At 47.2% G+C, this 16,044-nt stretch overlaps 1 long non-coding RNA gene across 1 annotated transcript; it reads left to right on the forward strand.

Annotated features, from left to right (window-relative positions):
- The first annotated feature begins 339 nt into the window (after positions 1–339).
- Positions 340–14,693, forward strand: LOC139346037 (uncharacterized). The gene is made up of 3 exons (XR_011603231.1): positions 340–710; positions 1,072–1,147; positions 14,456–14,693. It is a non-coding gene; the product is annotated as an uncharacterized lncRNA (long non-coding RNA).
- Positions 14,694–16,044: the final 1,351 nt, after the last annotated feature.

A 16,044-nucleotide genomic window follows, 5' to 3' on the forward strand; every position in this document is an offset into this window, starting at 1 on the left:
TGAACTTTTTAAGAGTCAGCAGATTCATATTTAGCGACATTAACATCAACGCATCGTTATCTAGCGCCACAAACGGTCGGCGCATTAATATTTAGCACATTAACGGTCGGCGCATCAATATTTAGCACATTAACGGTCGGCGCATCAATATTTAGCACATTAACGGTCGGCGCATTAATATTTACACTGACAGTAAGCAGTCACAGGTGCGCGCGTGTCGGGAAATTACCAACGGTTTCGAACGCGGCTCACCCAATCAGAACTGACGATTACAGCTATCCGCTCCAGGATTGGTTGGTCATTTCCAGTACTTGAGGAATGCAAACGTGGGCAAGTGCCATACTGCCCAATCAATGAGTTGGCCACGGAGCACCGCGGAGCTGTGCGAGAGCAGTGCGTCGGAGAGGCAGAGGGAGCAGCATCCGCGTCGTGTGTGGACCGTGTGAGCACCGGGAGGAGAGGGCTCAGTCACTCACCGCCACGACACACCTGAAACAACGACGCTCAAAGACAGTTTTCATATTTTCTCACAGATTTTCTACGCTTCCGTTGTGCTGTTCTTTTGTACTGGAGGGCGGACAGAGCGCGAGGCTTCACTGCGGCTAATCAATTTCCTCAGCCTGACCTGGGAATTACAATGAAAAATGTAGGTGACACGTTTCCTTGAACAATCCAGGAATCACAACAGGGTCGAAGAGCGAAGACAGCGGGTGAGACTCTGTCCTCCTGTCCACTGTTAGTGAGACACAGTGAATTGAAGTGGCATATCGTGCTTTTAACCCTGCGTAACTTCAAGCTAGTCAGAGGAAAAGCGGCGTTTGAGTGTCGTAGTTCACATGCTAACGTCCTCAGTCGAGTTTGTCTTTTTTATTGTTCTTCCTGACAGATAACGTGAACTTAAAGGCGTCAGTGATGCCACATTTTCCCTGCTAGGGCGCATGTGTGCCACTGCGATGTTTGCGCTTCATTGTTGAGCCTCCATTGATTTATTGAGGGAGAAAAAGCTGTTATCTGCACCGCATTTCAGCTCAGTTCATACGAGCCACTGTTTTCTTCTCCGTTTCTTCAAAGGGGGGAAATGGTGACGGGTGCCGCATCTGTAGGATCAGCATCCTGTCCGTGGAGCCCCTGCGTAAAGGAAAAACAGGTATTTGGCCGCTTTTGGTTCCGTCGGTGTTGCAGTGTGTCAGACAGGCGAACAGGTTTTTATCATGAGGCTGTTGTCTCATCTGCTGCCATGCATGCATACAATACAGTAACGCCTCGGCATAATGCAACAAAACCCTCCCATTTTGTGTGTCACGGTGCCCTGAATGCAGCAGCGGCAGCAGCGTCCATATGGACTCACCTAGCAGCTTAGGAAAAGGAGTACTTGTGTGCTTTTGTATGCATGTGTGTGAGAGAGTTTGTGTCTGTGTGTGCTGCATTAGAAGAAGACGGATCTGCACATGCACACACACATCCGCACACACACACGCACGCACACACACACAGTGCCATGACTGGCTCCATCGGGAGCGTAACTGCCTCATGAATGCTAATGCAGAAACACTGCAAACTAACTGCTCCCCTCTGCACTGCTGCCTCACGGGCTCACAGGTGTTGGCCAGCCTTACCTAACTTACTGTGTGTGTGTGTGTGTGTGTGTGTGTGTGTGTGTGTGTGTGTGTGTGTGTGTGTGTGTGTGTGTGTGTGTGTGTGTGTGTGTGTGTGTGTTTGGGCATGCATGTGTGTAGGTGTCTGTGTAGGTGCGTGTTTGTGGATGATATCACCTTCCTATATGGTTGCAGGGCCATGTGTGGTCGAGGATGTGTTTTAAGCAGGATTTTTAGAGCCGCACACCTACACCTGCCTCACCGGGTTAGTGAAGCGAGGGTTTGTCAGACCAGTGCTTCCCATCCTCCCTGACTGGCACGCTTGGAGTCGCCCTGTTTGGCCACAAGAAGATTGTGGTGCAACACTTGCAGCAAATCGATGAAGTGAAGCTTAAAAAGCAAAATTTCCATTCAGCCTGAAACACTTTGAATCTGGAAAAAAGGCTTTTGCCACAACACCGTGCATTTCTAAAATCTGTAGGCCTGCAGCAAATGATTATTTTGTTTATTACAGCGTCTGTCAGTTAACTGATTGACTGGTTGTGTAGTCAGTGAAATGTCAGTAAAAGAGAGAAAATGGCCGTCTGTTTCCCAAAGTGACGCCCCAGAACCCGCAGATGCTCAACAGAGAGGCTGAAACTTGTTATTTGACTAGTTGTTACCTGTGAATTTGTAGCATCTTTACTTAATTAATCGAGTGGTTAACTGATACTCAGAAAAACTGGCTTGTCCTTTCTTTTTTTTGACGTTGCTGCCTGGTTGCAGTGTTGCTGACAGGATGTTTTAGTCGTCATATGTGGCTGCAGCTAATGACTGCTTTCATGTAATGAAGCAGACCCAGAGCCCAAGGTCACTGAACGTTCAACTAACAGTCCAAAACATGACAATATGGAATCTGAGATGCATGTAATGATTATTGTCATTGCTGATTAGTCCAGAAATTATGTTTTTGATCAATCTTCTAGTTTATGAGATGTCAGAAAACTCTGAAAAAGGTTGTTTTTAATTTAAAGTGACATGAAACAGAGAAAAAATCAGATCGCTGCATTTGAGAGGCTGAAAGTAATTAATACTTCAGACTTTGTCCTGATGAACTGCTGCAGATTAATTTTCTTGATAAAGTCGTTGATTAATTGAATAAAAGGTAAACAATGAATGTGAGACTTCTCAGAATCAGAGCGAGCGACCCTTTTGTGCCAATGTTTACCGTTAGCATGAGGGTCGAAGCCCTTTGCGGAGGAGGAAGAGCGAGCGAGCGCGCTGTGCGTCCACGCAGCGTCCTCAGGCCGGACTGCAGCGCAGCCACAGGACGCGCTGTGTTTGAAGGACAGAGCTGCGGTTATGGACGCGTATCCCCCCACAGCTGAGCGATCGCACTCTCAAGCTGTTTGTGTGCCTGTGTACGCCTACCTTTGAGTGAAATCAACAAGTTCACGCCCACTCTCTGGGGGCTGTTGAAAGGCATTCTGGGAAACGCAGGGAAACACTGACTGAAGTGGAAGCAGACGTGAAAGTGGGTACACCAAGGTGATGACAAAAGCATTGCACATCACAGATGGATGATGTAACGGTGTCAGAGTGTCAGAGGGGGGTTGTTCCTTGAAATTTGAGCAGAGCATCCCGCGGGTGTTTATTCTGGGTGATGTTTGCCTCCGCTGCAGAGTTCAGCGGCGTGGAGGGTTTAGAGTCCTGGCCTCTCGTGGCACGATGGCTGACTTCAGCTCTCTTGTGGTTGCCGGCCCGGTGCGCTTATTCCCGATGTGGTGGAGGAGGTGGATCGACTGCAGCTTCGCCATCCATCACGGTTGTTTTATGAGTCAGCGGTGATTAATCTGATGGTGGTGGCCAGGCTTTCAGTGTCCCAGAGAGAGCGAGCTGGAAACGGGTGGCGTGCATAGACAGACGACCTTGACTGCACCCCCGGATGTTGAGAGAGTCTCAGGTGTTGACGTCATCGCCAGGTATGTGGGTACAAATGGCTGCCGGTATTCTCAGCTCACAAGAAGCTTCAGGAACAAACAGCATTGTGTTTGTACTGTACAGTCACTTCCTGGAACTCCCCCGCTGCATCACAGAGATGTAATGTGTCAGGTTAGGAAAGAGCCTGATCCAACACCTGCGTTCTCTGGACTCTCTGCAGCACGTTCACGGCAAACCTCTGCTCGGCCGCTTTAAAAATGACACCGCATGAGCACCATTAGTTAATCTGACAGAGAGAAGCGCCTTCTTTCAGCGTTAAACGTCTAATTATGGAGCGACCCATTTTGTCATCGAGCAGACGTTTTAATTAAAAGTTTCAGTCTGAATGGTGACACACGGCTGACCTGGTTGGGCTCAGTGCTGGCTGTCCCCGCGTCAGCTGGGAATGTAGGCAGTTATACTGGAGCAGATTCAGAGTCTGCACGGCAGCACTGGAAGCTGCACGCAGAGGCCAAGTAGAACGTGGTCCATTGTTCACACTTCTCAGAGTCGAAGTGATTCTGTTGGTGTATTTTTGGATGGAAAAACAAGTTTTTTTTAATAAAAAGGATGAACTTTATTCATGTTGCACTTTTTTTTGAACAGCGTCATAAAGTGGTTTTCTGTGGAAGTCCCTGATATGATATCAGGATGAACTGCTAGACTCTGCTGTTGGCTGAAATGTTGTGGTATCGCAGTTTGTGTGAGTCTCTTCATAACTGAACTGAGAATGAACAAACAGCAGCTAGTGCTGAAGAGTCCTCAGCGCTGAGGATCTGCTGACACGGAGCCTTATTCTGATACGTGTGTTCACTTCAGCGGTAACCATGTATGAGGCCTCCAGGGTGCAACCAAAAATCTGTCAAGTGCCACTAAAAATTTTCATTGATTGCACTGCTGATTAAAAAAACAGCAGATATCTGCCTCCTGACAAATATAAATAGATCTTCTGGAGCGTATAGCAGGATTTTTTGTGCGTCTTGCACATTTGCCGCACACTCGTGCTGTTACAGAGTGGACCTTCCTCTCCGACTTGCAGGAAGCGCTTTGAAAGCAGAGAACGGTCGACTTTAAGTCTGGCCTGTTATCAAGCTAATTAGTCAGCGCTGCTGCCTGAATGTTTGTGCTCTGCTAATAAGAAAGAGGCAGAGATAACAGGTTTTGTTAGCTGAGAGGATCTCTGAGCTTTAGCTGGCTTTGTTCAGGAGGGCAGCGCTGCGCCACCAGCAGGCGGACGTGGACAAGACACATGAGAGTTGAGAAAAGAGAGCGTCTGAGTCTGATCTGCTGGATTTTACTGATACTGATCCATTAAAATAGTCTCAGATCAGTCCTGATACGATCCAATCAGCTCAGGACGTCATACTGTGGGATCTCCTGCTTTAGTGCCTCAGGGTGTGTTCGGCCATTTTTGTATCAGTATGATTTATATTCATATTTGCATATTTTCCTGCATCCTACTTTTTTCCTGCATGAAAAGTTTTGATATGAGTGGAAATTTAAGGCAGCAGTAAATGCACAACAGTAAGTAATCGTGTGAATCTCATATGATTAAATTTAAAATAGCTGCAAATGAACTTCAGCAATAAGACCATAAACCCAACATACAAACACATCATATACGAGCAGACAGGACGGGATTATTGAACAGGCGGTATTGGAAAACGTATTATCAAAGTGGCTCATTAGCTTGCGTGGTGTTTTGTGGCAGACGCTGTGGTGTTCGCTCTCATGTCATCACGCTGCTCTCCACGCCGTGATGTTCCTGCACTGACTTCATCTGTTAGCCGTCCTGTTCTTGGGGAAACACTTGGCAGCTGTGATTGTTGTCACAAACATTGTTTGTTGACTTGTTTTGTCTTCTGCCTGCGAGTGTCTCAGCAAAGCCGAGCAGCCACCGAGCGCCACTCCTCAAACTGAAGTGATTTACCCAGAGAGCCTTCCAGTCGGCTGTGAGGGGGGAGCAGCTCTGTGAGCCCCTCCAGTCATTTTCACAACCTTCAGCAGATGGGACAGCGTGGTAACGTCCCCCTGCTGCACATACATGACAGCAAAACATGTTTAATTTCCACCTTGTGAAGCTGTCACTAAGAGAAACTCCACCAGTGTTCCCAGTGAAAGGGGCTAATTAATGCTTAGATCAGATTGACTAATTACACCGTGCTGATAATCCTTAGAAAGAAATATTCAGAGGGGTTTCGCAGGACGGCGGCGTTGGGACCAACAGAGCAAAGACATCTGCGTGATGTCTACGAGATGTCTCACATGGTCCTCATTCACAGCGGCTGTGACTGTCGCTTCACAGTTAGCATGAGAGCATACGGCACAGCAAACTGTCAGAGACGCGTTCTCACTGTGGACACACAGCTGATTGGTTAAACACGTCCTCCACAAAGTTACTTTATAGAAGACGTCCTGTCACAGAATGATTGTCAGCTTTTCTTTTATCCTTCATGTTTGGTTCATTTACTGGATTTCATATTATGTCAGTGTTATTATGTCAGTGTTAGTGCTTTTGTCACTGCAGCCAGCAGCCAATCAAACAGCAGCTCAGCTCATGTTTGCCTCAGTTCAGACTGCCGTCAATCAGGTGTGTTAAAGTCGGTCCTGCAGCTTCATCTTGATTCTGTTCGTATCTGTGACGCTTTGTTGGAAAATGACACTTTCAGTGTGTTGTTGGAAGTAGATCGTTCAGTTCCTGAAGAGTCTCTGAGCTCATGTGTTCATCTCCTTCATCCTTCATGTGTTCACAAAGTGGTGAATTCGCTCCATCCTCTATGAACGACTCAGCCTTTCCAGGGCATGTGCAGATCCTTTCCTGTTCACCTGTGGAACGATCCAAACAGGTGTTTCTGGAGCGTTCCACATCTTTCAGTCTGTGAACGTGTCGCTGCATCATAAACAGACAATTACAGAAATCAGTGAAGCTGAATTTAAACAAAACTCAAGCAGGTAGAAAATAAGTAAATGCTTATTTTGTGAGTTTGGTGGGTGGAGAAGTTTTCCGTTGGGATGAAGTAGTTTAATGTGAACGATACCGTCGACGTGTGAATGCAGCTGATATGATAACTGTCATGTCAGTCCCCAGCTTTACAGAAACGCAGACTTCCTGCAGCGGCCGTTTGTTTCACTCCTCGTGTGTCTGTGTGTGAACGCTGCTGTTCACTGATAAATTCAGCCCAGTTTTGTGAAGCTTCAGTGCAGACCTCTGCTTCAGGCACATCGCTTCCTAGTCTGTGCAGAAGTACAAAAGTTATACAGACGACCCCTTCTTTATATGCCACAGGGGCACTGTGGGGCATAAACTGTGTCAAACCTCAGAGTAGTCCAGCTTTAAGAAGTTGTGTTTGTCTAACGAAACAGTCAACAGTGCAGCAAACCTGAGGATCATACTGTGACAGTCGAGCAGACTGTGGCTGTAGAGCCGCACTGGGAGTCACAGAGGAGAGGCTGTAAAACGAGCTTTGGGCAAAAGTCAGTCATTAGTTAGCTTGTCATCTTTCTAAAATAAGCTTTCTGCACCTCGCGCCACCCAAACACTGACAGTGTCTCTGGATGTGAGCTAATGGCTTCTAAACGGCGTCTGTCTTTGGGAAGTGGGGCAGGACGTTATGTGGGGACAGACTGTGTAAAGTAGGCCAGTTGGACCAGAGCTCAGGAGAAGCAGTCGTGTTCGTGTGCATCGTCTTCAGATCCCTGAGACAAATGGATTCAGGCTTCAGCAACACTGTAAGGTTTGCAGCAGCTGCAGGAAAATGCTGCAGGTTGCATGATGGGAATCGAACAATCTGAGAAGTTACGTGTCACTTCTGTATTCTCACTGGCACATCATGATGTAACTGCTAAATATTCACTGTGGTCGAGGGAGTGAGGTCATGTGACGCTTCACGCCACGGCTAGATGTGCTGTTTTTGTCTGAGAGTGGATCATGTCATCCAGAAGTTTTAGGAAAGTCGGAGGAATGGCAGCCCACAGCGGAGACGCCTCTGACAAGTGAGTCATCGGAGCCTTCAGTCGGGTGTTTCCAAACTCAAAGACTCTGCAAATCGATGACTGTTTCCTGCATCAGATGAGCTTTAAATGATCGTACGTGTCTGGATGAGGGTGACAGCCGCAGCAGAGGGCGGCGTTTAAGACCGGAACAGCTGCTCCATCGTAGCGTCGAGTGAGACGACGCTGATGCACGAGCTCTTTTTCATTTTGTCCTTTCTGTGGAGACACGCTGCGCTCCTCAGCATCCACGCACGGCGTCGGCAGGTGACTAATTAAATGTGTTGTTTTATGTGTTTTATGCCGTTAACAACTGAAGTCATTAGAAATCTTATTAGACTGTGAATTAATACGAAACAGGATTAATAGTGCTTAAGCAAAATATTTCTGTTTCATTATTGTATGTTTGTGCTTGAATGATCAGTCAGTGAGTTCACGTGTTGATTAGTCGAAACATGCCAGCGCGTATACAGTATATAAGAATTAAAAAGGGGGTTTGTTTGGATTTTTGAGTGAAAATGTGAGCATGGCACCAGCTGGTATGGACATTCTTCACTGCTTTCTAATATTTTATAACCCAAACCAAACTGAAATGATTCATTAGTCGTTGGTTGAGCTTATGTATCGAGCACATGCGGCAAAGATTCACCCGTTCAGTTAATTACAGCGACGTGCACTTCAAAAAGAAAAAACCCAGCAAATGACTGACCTCAGCGGGCCTCGTACGCAGCGACGGTTCAGCCCACCAAACACCAGATTACTCAACTCTGGCTCAAATAAATCGTTATGACATTATGTAGTGTCATTGTGATGAGAGTTAATGGACGCATGGGCCTTCTGTAATACTCCTCACTCCACACTATCATCTGAAAACTAGGCTGCATTAATGGATTTTTATTTTTAAACTGGTTTTATTCCGCCACCGCCTCGCTGTGTCAGGACCAAGGGCAGCGCGCTGACCTATACGGCAGAGTTCAGCGCAGTGACGGCTCTGCCAGCCTCGCCTCAGTCCGTGTTACAGCACACAGCCATACTGTTGCTGCTGCTACCGCTGCTACATGCCCTTATGCACTGGCACATTTCCCAGCATGCTTCAGAGAGGGAGGAGGGGGCGAACGGAGAGGAGAGGAAGGAGAGAAGGGTTGAGAACGGGGTTAAAGAAGAGAAGGAGGGGATGGGTCGCAGAGAAAAAGGCCCGGGAGTGAGGCGAGAGATGAAGGGAAGGTGGAGGGAGTGGGCGGGGAGGTGGAGGAGGAGGATAGTGAATGAGGAGGAGGAGGTGGAGAGTAGATTCATACAAAAACACACCACGGTGTGAGACGACAGCCCACCGACGGCATCGATATGGACGCCAGCCAGCGGGATTGACTGACGCTCTTTGTGTGATGTTACAGGAGAACACACACAGGACACACACTCACAAAAAAAAGGTCTAAGCAGGAACAAATGTCTTTTCTCCTTCCTCCTCTTGTTTTTTCTCCTCTTTCTCTCTTTTCAATGCTGCAGTGCTATTCTGAGAGAGAGAGAGAGAGAGAGAGAGAGAGAGAGAGAGAGAGACGCTTCAGCCCACGCGCTGCCAGAGAGGGAGGGAGTGAATGGATGGAGGGATGCTGTGTGTGTGTGTGTGTGTGTGTGTGTGTGTGTGTGTGTGTGTGTGTGTGTGTGTGTGTGTGTGTGTGTGTGTGTGTGTGTGTGTGTGTGTGTGTGTGTGTGTGTGTGTGTGTGTGTGTGTTATGGGGGGTCTGCTGCGCTAACTCACTGTCAGGGGGCTTCTGCGTCTTTAAAGCTCATGTGTTCCTGCATGGCAGAGCATGCGGCAGTGATCCGGATGCTCAGCGCTGCGAGCGTGGAGGCGCGTATACGTGAAGCAGGCGCTTAAAATCAATGCTGAAATATTAATGTTTTCCAATATCAACACAGCACCAAATGGCACATGTATGCATAATCGATGTGAAACGCGCCACCTCTGCTCTGCTCTTATGGGCTCTAATGTAATTCACTCTTTTGGGGCCGCAGCTAACGATTGTTTCTATTAATGATTCATCCGCCGGTTACTCTTATTACTAATTGATGAATTGTGCGGTCTATGAAATATCAGATAATAGTGAAACATGCACTTATGTTGCCTGACCAAAAGTGAAATGAGTTAAAACAGAGAAAAGTAAAATTAAAATTTATTAATTAAAAAGTAAAATTTCCATCTGAGGAGCTGCAAGCGGCTCAAATCATAATCGGCCGTCTGAATTCTTCTAATCGGTTTTCAGTCTGTCTTATTCGACCGATTGTTTGAGTATTTCACTCTTTGCACATGTGAAACAACTTGAATGGCTTGTTTTATTTCTTTCTTTGCAGTTTGCTCAGAACTATTAAACATGACATCGCACTGTTCATACTGTTGACATGAAGCGAGACGTGCAGGCAGAGATTTGGACTGGGGGGCAAAAAAAATCATTTTAATGCCGCAGCATTGACCCTGAATTTAAAATGTCCAGCACCACCCACAGCGCTGACAGTCCCTCTCTGATGGGGGGGTCATCTGCTCCATATGTGCACTCTGAACTATAGGCGCTCCGGTTCCTGAAACGAAGCTCAACATGGCAGCGAGTCGACAGACTGGCACCACGTCTCTGAATGTTTGAATCACTCAGGGAAGCATTACTCATGCATTTAGGTTTTGTAACACACAGTGCTTAAAATAACTGCATTTTGAAGTCCGTGTTCTTTGGGATTACTGCAGTTTGGATAGATCAGAGCAGATTGATGGTGTGCTGCAGATCAGTGAGTTATGGACCGTGAAACAGGTTCAGGAAGGTCTCTGAAAACCAAAGGTGTCATCATGGGAAAGCATCATATTTATTGGCATAACATTGATCTGCAGCTGTTTTCATAATTGAAAACTTACCGACTGTTGCTACGTCTGTCACGTTTTCCATTCTGCCGCCTCACACGTTGAGTTTACAGCGAGGACGGCAGCAGATTTAACTTTAAAATTCACACTGAGCCCTGAAACACGAGCAGCCGTCCTGTTTCCAGCTGATGACTGTGGATTTTATGGCTAAAATGATGACTTAAAAATGAAGTGCTGCTACCTAATGTTGCTAGCTTTGGCTGCGTTTGGATGGAACATGTGGTTACTGCTAAGCTAGTTAGCCAGACATGCTACGTTTGCTACATTATTCCAGATGAAAACAAAGTTTCATCTATTCCTCAACGTTACAGTTACTAAACTCTGATTGGACAGTTGCTGTTTGGAGGAGGGGTTTAGTGATGTTAATTGTGCCAGAATTTAACTGGTTTCAACATCTTTAAGGTAAATCTTTTCTGGTTTTCTTTGTCTTTTGTTGTAGTAAAGTGAACAAAGCGAGACATTTGAAGTAAAATTGTGACTAATTTCTGGCATTTTATTAACAAAATAATTAAACAATCAAGACGATAGCTGACTGAGATGCACGAGTCTCACTTGTTGCTAGTAAAACATGCATAAAGAAGCGTTCAGACATACTGTGACAAGCTGTGGAAATGTGGTAGATCTGCAGTACACCATGAGGGATAGGTGCAGCGCTCGGGTTGGCAGGGAGACAGAGCAGCAGGCGTATAGGCAGCAACAATCCATACGTGTGTGCAGCATGCACAGCAAGACAAATGGCCGCGCTCTGCAGGAAGACTGCGTGCAGGGTATGTGCACATGCAGGCGCACACTCACGTGCAAACCTCCAGCAGTGCAGGCACATACAGGAAGACGTGGTGGGCAGGCAGGTTAGTGCAGGCGCTGGAAGGCTTTCTGAAGGGCTGAAGGGCTGAAAGCCTTCAGCGTGTGGGATCGGCTGCTCGAAAAACTCCTCTTCCTCATTAGAGAGATGCTCTCTGCATCTCTGTCATCTGGCAGGTTTGTGAATTTAAGTGAAGTAACTACGAAGTCCATGTAAGAAATGTTGGATTCGGAGGTGCAAACAGGGCTGGCAGTCGCTCCTGTTATTTGAACACGTCGCTGCTCTCTCTCACAGCAGCTTTGACCCCCATGCACAGACTCTCGGGTTAATTCAGAATAACAAGCAGGAACATCCTTTCACAAACACACTCATAATTAAATGAAAATCTTATTACTTTGACTTCCTGGAGAGCAGTGTTATCTGGAGTGTTACCTCACTGTGTCCCAGTACAACAACAAAATTGAAATCAGCCAATAAATTGTCACAGAGATGTTTGAGCAGTCCCACCTCTCCCCCTCACATCCTGCTTTAACAAGATAACATCAGACGAAGGAAGAGAAACGCTCTCAAAACGCTGTTTGGCTGCAGCTCTGCATATATTAGTGAATCCATTTTTCAGGCATGCATGTTGTCGTCCTGTTCATTTAGAATTTATTAGATGTGTGCAGTTTGATTGGCTGCTCAGTTTGTGTCACATTCATTAGATGGAGGTGTTAAATTTGTGTTTTCGGAGCCCTGCAGACGCCTCGTCCCTCTTTGATCCGTGAGTGGACAGAAGCGTGTGCATCTGCATTTGTCGGCACATTGGCAGCTGGATTGGCTGTATTCAGTTTTTATTTTCATCCAGTTAATGCAGCGACTGCCTCGAAAGCCAGTGGAAGTTCAGCTGTTTGTCAGCGGGGGCTTCTTAATTACCACATCTGAGGAAACGGGTCGGAAAAGCCCCCCGAGGGTCGAGATACACTGATGTGAAGCCAGGCTGTCAGGGCAGCAGAGCGCCCAGAACTTTCCAGCAGAGAGGACCAGGCTATTTAGGTTACTATGATTCAGGAAATAGTTCCCGTCAACTCCTCAACCCTGAGATCAGAACATCCTGTCCTCGTGTTTTTCTCCGCTTACACTCGTCTTGTCCCTGTTATGGAAGCGGAAAGCTCATTCTGTTGATCTCTGCTTGACGATTGCCGTCGTCTTCCCCCATCAGCACGTTTTGTCTTTGAAACTGCAGCTCTGACGCTTCTGTCAGCTGCAAAGCTCTCATCTTTGTGTGCTTTGGAAAGAACCGGCTAGACGTGGGATGAAATCTAGAAGCACATTTAAAGAGCTCTGATCACTGCAGGTGATCGTCGCACCTGCATGTCAGTCTTTCACTGAGCGTCTGATAACTACCAGCTGGTCACTGATGATGAGGCAGGTGTAGGAAACCTGAGATCAGCTTTCCACTAATCCAATAAAACAGCAGTTTTCTGTTATCGAGCTTCATAAACATGTAACAGAAAATGTTTTGAAGTGAGGAATGGTGCAGAAAAGGTTGTTTCTGTGACCTCAGCGAGGCTCGAGTGGCGTTATCGCCTCCTCTGGTCTCACAGTGCAGATCTGCCGCTGCTCTCACTCGTTTCTGTGAAGCGCGCTGAGGAAGTGATGAGGATCAGCATCAAAACCATCTCACCGCAGCGAATAGACCGAGCCCCACGTGAAATCCATTTGATGTGATATGAGCACGTTTGGCTGATGCCAGATCACTTAATGAGGTCGTTATCATGTGTGACAGCGATGTGACAGACTGGACGGGTGCATCTGTGAGCTGTCCGCTGAGCTGATGCTCCGTCCAGCATCACTGCATCAGCTTCCTCACAGAAGAGCATGCACACACCTTCAGAACAGGTGTGCTGTTTTAACCAAGAACTGCTTCCTTTATTAATGAATCTATTGATTTCTTTTTTTTTTTTTTGATTGATTGATGGATGTTACCTGAGCCCAGACAGTCTAAAAACTCTTACATTTGTCTGGTCTAAAAACCCATTAGATTCTCTGATATGAAATAAAGTGCACAGCAGAGGCTGTGAGGGCAGATATTTACTTTCATTTACTGGATAAATAACTCAAACGGAGTCGATTAAAAGTGAAGTTTCTGTCAAAGATGGATGAACCCACTCCCTCTGTTGCTCATTTCTCCTCCTGACTCGTCATCGCTGTGGTGTGAGGACAAAGATCTCCGTCTCCATGATGAAGAGGAGCACCTTTCCATCAGCAGCACAGTGCAGCATGAAAGGGGGACGAAGGCCACGAGCACGAGCGCTTAAATAAGAGCAGAAAACATCAGAATCTGGGTTTTTTCCTGACAGCAGGGCAATGCTGGACCCCTCCCACTCCTGTAGCTGCAGGCCTCATTCTGTAAACAGAACACACACACACACACACACACACACACACACACACACACACACACACACACACACACACACACACACACACACACACACACACACACACACACACACACATCTGTGGTCCCTCTTTCCTCTGTCCTTCTGTCAGATGACTCCATATGGCAGCTGTCATGTCGCCTGCTCTCTTTTTATCAAAGTCAGTTCACGGCTGCTCCCATCTCCTCCGTCAGCTGATGTTTTATATATACACGTGTGTGTGTGTGCGTGTGTGTGTGTGTGTTGTAGGAGCTCGTATATGTGTTATACATCCCTCAGTAAAGCAGAATTTCAGGTGTAATCGAGCGTTACAGACGCTGTACTGAAAGCTGCTCAGAGTATTATATAAAACGACCTCCCGGCCTAAATCACAGACTTCCTGAACAAATTAAATTAAATTCAGGTGTGTGTGTCTGGACGTCTCCACACAGGAAGTGACCCAGCTAAAGCCAGATCTGAAGCAGCGTTACCTCGTCGTCCTCCTCCACCTGTTTGGTTTTCTGTGGAGCGAGCCGTCACAGAGCAGCTGCAGCGGACACATGAATGAGCAATGTGCGCTTTACTGTCCTGCCGCCATTTTGAGGCACAAAGGTGCGTCTTCACACGGCGCTGTTGGCTTCTGCAGGACTGCAGATTAAAATATGTTGCTATGTTCCACCAAAGGTTGAACTTTCTGCTGCACGTTTAACTCCAGTTTAATGTTCGATATTTCCTAACAGATGAAATTTTAAGAGATGCTCCTCACCCACGCTCTGTATGTCGTCTTCTTCTCTTGCAGTGTGAACCCCTGGATGTGAACCTGTGAGAGGAAGACTTGCAGCAGCGACAGAAGGTGGACCTCCGCAGGACCACATGGAGGTTTTCTGGGGGGTTTTCTCTGCTGCTCTCAGAGCCGAGGCTCCTCACTAACTGTCCCTGCTCCCTCTCCACTGGGTTAGAGGTCACGAACCTCTTCCCTCCTCGTCTGCTGTGTTGTTCTAAGCAAGACCAAAACCAGGTGCCAAACTGACTGTGTCAAGAGAAGAAGCAAAAAATTGACGAAACTAACATCTCAAGAGTTTATTTAAGCTCTCAGCTTTGAAACCTGAGCTTTATTTCTCTCTCCTTCAGCCCGCAAACGCGTTAAAACATCCTGCGTCTCATCAGAATCACGCTCATCCATCGCAGCACACTGAAGAGATACTTTACCGTAAAACTTAATATCTGTTGTCTTCGCTCAGTGTTTGCGTCGTTGCTGCTCTTAACGCTGAAGCAGAGGACGATGATCAGTGCATTATCGGTTCAAAGTGCTTTACAAACAGATCCTCCGGCTGATGGTTTGCTCGTAGTTTTGACAGAGGAGGCGGTGGGAAGCAGTGATAACTCGCCGCCGCACTCTGACGCCGTTTGACTGACAGGCAACACGAGCCACGTCTAACCCGATAACTGTAGGCATCGCTACCGCCGCCGCCGCTGCTGCTATCTCAAAGGCTCGGATATAAACCGCGGCCTCAGTCCTCGCTGTGAAACGCTGTCGACACTTTGCCTATCTCCTTCTTCCAGTCGCTTGTACGAGAGAGGCCTCTCGCTCTTCGTCGTCGTCTGTTTCTTCCACGCGTGGCGCTCAGTTACGCCGCGCTCGATAACCCAGAAGCCCCTTTATCTACTCCCAGTGACCTCTTCAACTTTTTTGCATTCTTCCTTTTATTCTACTGAGAACATGCAATTTAAAGCCTTTCACTGTATTTCCATTGTCGGTGGAAGGAGGCAGAGTTTGTAAGAGAACGTAACCTAAAGCCATACTGAACACCAGCCATACGGACACCTTGGACATTTACAGAACATCTCGCCATGTTCCACACGTCAGCAGAGTGATCCTCAAACGCGTCATTCAGGGAGTCCATGAAGAAACTGCTCTTGCGAAGAAGCCCGCATTTCCTGCGTCTGCATGAACGAACGTCTTCGTGAGCTCGGACCTTTTCTGCTCACGTGTTTGCAGCCCGCGCCCAGAGCTGTGGTTCAAGCGTGGCCGTGAACGTGAACTGCGTCCGCTTCCCGCCGTCGTCCCGTGTTCCTCTGTGTTGACGGATGAATCCGGACATTTTCATGTCTGTTCTGTGGGCAGAACCTCGCTGCCCTGCTAGAACCGGGCCCAAGCCCTCCTTCGTTCTCTTCTGTTGGGCCAAGCTAAACTCAGAGCAGAGACACTCACACAAGGGTATCGAGCGCACATAGATCCTCCGTTTTTTAGCTTTTCTTTCACCACGTTTGTCTCCGATCACTCTTTTGTGAATGCCTTGACGTGCTCGTTTCCTCAGCTGATCTGCGTCCTCCAGTTGCCGCTGGAAGGACTTTCCTTAAAGATTCGATGCTGCTTAATGCTTTAAC

Source organism: Chaetodon trifascialis, chromosome 17, assembly GCF_039877785.1.
Source record: "Chaetodon trifascialis isolate fChaTrf1 chromosome 17, fChaTrf1.hap1, whole genome shotgun sequence".
Lineage (NCBI taxonomy): Eukaryota > Metazoa > Chordata > Actinopteri > Chaetodontiformes > Chaetodontidae > Chaetodon > Chaetodon trifascialis.